Genomic DNA, 4451 nt, shown 5'->3' on the forward strand with positions numbered 1-4451 from the left:
CTACCCTTGGCTGTGTGATTTACAGGCTCTTTTTCTTCCTTGTGTTCCCTGTAAAATGAGGGAGGCTCAGCCACACCTTGGCCTGGCTGCCCAGTTTGGAGTTTGTGAGAAGACCAGGCTCAGTAGAGGACAAAGCTGGAGCTCACGGAAGCAGGTCTCCCGGGGAGTGGGAGGTGGGAGAGGGGAGTCTTGGGTGGGTATAGGGGCAACATCAAGGTGGCCCTGGGGTTTCCAGAAACAGAGGAGTCAAAGCTGGAGGGTCTGGGGGCTGCTGCCCCAAGCCTGGCTATTGCTGGTCTCTCCTTATAGCTGCAGCTTCCTGCCTGGTCAGGTGACAGCCTCGTTCCAGGATGGACTTTGGGCCCGGCTGACATAGGCTGCTGAAAACTCTGTTTCCTTAGCTGCCCCCAGGGCCAGCAAAAAAAGGTAGCTGAGCTGAGTAGTCATGAATCTAGAGGGCAGGGTTTCAGGCTAGCCCTTTCCAGGCTAGCCCTCTCTGGGTGTCTCCGAAGTATGTGTGTCCATTAGGCCAGTGGACAAGAGGAAAAGCTGGGATTCCTGGTCTCAGGGTGGTCCGGGGTGGAGTTGGGAGGTGAGGATGTCTGGCTGTTGGGAGTTAGAATAAGGGAAAATAACCCTGACCTCTCCCCACTCCCCTCCTTCCCCACTTCCAAATCAGGAGACCCAATCTCTGAGCTGACTCCTGGGGGTTGTAGGGATTTTTTTTTTCAATTTTTTAAAAAAGATAGTATTTTTAAGTAATCTCTATATCTAATGTGGGGCCTGAACACACAACCCTGAGAACAAGAGTTGCATCCTCTACTGACCAAGCCAATCAGGTGCCCCTCAATTTTTTTTTTTTTTTTTTTTTTTTTTTTTAAAAGATTTTATTTATTTATTTGACAGAGAGAAATTACAAGTACACTGAGAGGCAGGCAGAGAGAGAGAGAAGGCAGCAGGCTCCCTGCCGAGCAGAGAGCCCGATGTGGGACTCGATCCCAGGACCCTGAGATCATGACCTGAGCCGAAGGCAGCGGCTTAACCCACTGAGCCACCCAGGCGCCCCCAATTTTTTTTTTTTTTTTAATTAAGTAAACTCTATGCCCAGTGTGGGCTTGAAGTTAGGACCCTGATGGGATTGAGCCCCGCATTGGGTTCTCAGCTCAGCAATGAGCTTGCTTCCCCACCCTCTCTCTCTACTGCCTCTCTGCCTACTTGTAATCTCTGTCAAACAAATAAATAAAAATCTAAAAAAATAAAATAAAAAAAAAGTTAGGACCCTGAGATCAAGAGTTGCAGGCTCTACCAATGAGCCAGCCAGGAATTCCTGGGTGGGGGATTGTGGTTTGAGAGGAATTTTTGCTAAGGAATTATATGAACCACTGGCTACGCCAACTTTATTGGCCCAATCACCCCGGTCCTGATTTCAGAAAGGCCCCACATTTGGTTGAATGCTCTGCTGTTGCCTTCTTTTTATTTTTTTTTTTTTTATCATGAAAAAACTGTATTTAGATTTAGCCAGCTGGACTCAGTTTAGATGATCCCAATTTTGTTGGCAACATCCAAAGCATCATAGTCAGGGGCCAGCCGAACGTATGCCTTCTTCTCTCCATCAGGCCTGATTAAGGTGTTGGCCTTGGCTACATCAGTGTCATAGAGCTTCTTCACAGCCTGTTTGATCTGGTGCTTGTCGGCCTTGACATCCACAATGAACACAAGTGTGTTGTTGTCTTCTATTTTCTTCCTGGCTGACTCAGTAGTCAGGGGGAACTTGATGATGGCATAGTGATCAAGCTTGTTTCTCCTGGGGGCGCTCCTTCGAGGGTATTTGGGCTGCCTTCGCAGACGCAGAGTCTTGGGTCGTCGGAACATAGGTGATGTGCGGATCTTCTTTTTTTGTGTGACTGTGGACGCCTTTCAGCACCGCTTTCTTGGCTTTCAAATCAAAGCCTTTGCTTTGGCTTCGGCTTTGGGAGGGGCAGGGGCTTCCTTCTTAGCTTTGAGCGCCATCTTCGTAAAAGGGCGCTGTTGCCTTCTTAAATTTTTTTTTAAAGTAAGCTCTAGGCCCAACATGGGCCTCAAACTCATGACCCTGAGATTGAGTCTCATGCTTCACCTATTGAGCCCGCTAGATGCCCTGCCTTCTTGAAAATTTTAATAACCTTGGGGCCCCTGGGTGGCTCAGTCGTTAAGCATCTGCCTCTAGCTCAGGTCATGATCCCAGGGTCCTGGGATGAAGCACTGCATTCAGCTTCCTTCTTGGCAGGAGGCCTGCTTCTCTCTTCCCCACTCCCTCTTTTTTGTGTTCCTTCTCTTGCAGTGTCTCTCTCTGTCAGATAAATAAATAAAATCTTAAAAAAAAAAAAAAAGAAAATTTTAGTAATCTTATTTATTTGAGAGAGAGAGAGAAAGAGAGCTAGAGTGGGGGAGGGAGGGACAGAGGGAGAGGTAGAAACAGATTCCCCACTGAGCAGGGAGCCTTAAGAGGCCTGATTCTAGGACCCCTCAGATCATAACCTGAGCTGAAAGCAGGTGTTTAACTGACTGAGCCACCCAGGTGCCCCAAAATTTTAGTAATTTTTGAACAAAAAGTCCTGCATTTTCATTTTGGGCTAGGCCCTGCAAATTGTGGGAAGGAGATGCTGAAAGGGTTGGTGGGGGGACAAGACTGACTTATATCCCTCTCCTGATCGCCCCTTCCAAAAGCCAGAGTATATTTACCTTCTTCTCTCCTCCCTACCTAGTGCTTCCGGACTATCCAACAGGCCAAGTTCTTGCATGGCGCTCTTTCTCTATGTTTCAGTCTTGCCTGTAACACTTCTCCTTTGTTACTTGCCAAGTGAGGGAGAGGTAGGGTCCTTAAGGCCAGTGCTGGGCTGGGCAGGGAGAACACGAGGACAGGGCCCATTGTAGTCCCTGTGCCTGGCCCAATGCCTGGTCCAGATGAAGTACTTGGGATGTGGGCTAGACCTGAATGAATGATGATTAGATGGGGAAACTGAGGCCCAGCAAGGATAGTGATCTGCTGCAAATCCCCCCGGGGTTTGTCAAAGCTGAGCCCCTGAGGACACACATTGGGCTAAGGCAGGTCAGAGAAGCTAAACTCTGCAGTGCAATTATTTTTAGTGATACAGTGAGTGCTGTCTACACTATGTCAGGGCTGCCTGGCCTGAGTACCCCAGACAAATGTGTCTCTGCCCTTGTTTAGACCAGGAGCCAGGAGAAAGTGATGTGTCCAGAGTCAGGTTGGATGGACGAAGGCAAACTCTAACTGGTGGGGTAGCACAGTGCCCTTCTTGGGACCCCCGAGCCCACGGCTGTGCCCTAGGGCAATTTCTAGTTCTATGGACCAGGCTGAGACAAGATTTAGATTGCTAGTCTTGGCTCCTCTGCTGCTGACCACCTCTGTGCTCTTGGCAATCAGTGATCTCTCCTGGCTTTAGTCTCCCTTCTGTGTTATGGAGGTAACACTTCCTGCGCTGATTCCCTCATGGCATGGTGTGGGATCTGATGTTTTAAAAGTGCTTGGTCAGCTATGATAAAGAGCCAGAAGCCTGGAAGAAATGAGCACAGCATTTTCATGATTCCTAAAGGCTTTCTTCCCTAGGACCATACTTAGTCACACTTCTTACCCAAACAGGATCTCAAAGCCCCTTAGAAGCTATGAGTTTATCATGCCCAAGATCAGCCCTAATCTGTGTTGAGCATCTCAGTGGGGAATCCAGGCCCAAGCAGGGGTGCCCTGGGGCCTGACAGCAAAATCCAAGGGCAAACTGAGGCACGGACTCTCCTCATTCCCCCTCACTAAGGGGTGGAGAGAGAGCGCAGGAAGCATGGACCCCAGCTCCACATTGAGGGTTGACACTGGGGAAGGTGCGTTGAATTGGAGGTTAGGAGAGGTCTGCCCAGTCACGGGACTGAAGAGGAAGGCCCACTGTGGGTCACAGGTCTCAGGCGCGTCTGCAGCTTCAGTCTCCAGAGCAGACTCCAATGCCGTCTGAGTCCTGGAAAGAATTCTCAGAACTCCCATATTCCAGGAGAAGAATGCTAGACCCCCCCAGGTCTTCCCAGGCTGAACTCAGGATACCTGGCTGTCCTGGGGTTCGAGCCCAGTATTCCTCCCCCGGCCTCCCAGTACCTTCTCCCGCGAGGCCCACTCCCCTTTCGCGCCCCCGCCGGCCCCAATCTCAGGCCCGCTCCTCCCGCCCTGCCCCTCGACCCCGCCCACTGGGTCCCCCGGCCGCCCCGCCACCCGCCCGACCACGCCCTCCCTCGGCCCCCCGGAGCTCCCGCAGCTCCCGGAGCCGGACGGCGGGCTGGAGGCGGCGGGGAGGGCGGCAGGCGGCGCCGCCCCCGCCCCGCGGCCGCTCCCTCCCCGGCTGCAGGCAGGCCTCCGCGCCCCGCCCGCCGCCCGACCCGCCCCGCCCGCCGCCCGACCCGCCCCTCCCGCG

General features: G+C 52.1%; 1 pseudogene; it reads right to left on the minus strand.

Annotated features, from left to right (window-relative positions):
* Positions 1-1424: 1424 nt before the first annotated feature.
* Positions 1425-2236, minus strand: LOC123387391 (annotated as a pseudogene).
* Positions 2237-4451: the final 2215 nt, after the last annotated feature.

The sequence above is a fragment of the Mustela putorius genome, unplaced genomic scaffold, assembly GCF_011764305.1.
Source record: "Mustela putorius furo isolate JIRA1106 unplaced genomic scaffold, ASM1176430v1.1 tig00003853_pilon_pilon_pilon, whole genome shotgun sequence".
Taxonomy (NCBI): Eukaryota; Metazoa; Chordata; class Mammalia; order Carnivora; family Mustelidae; genus Mustela; species Mustela putorius.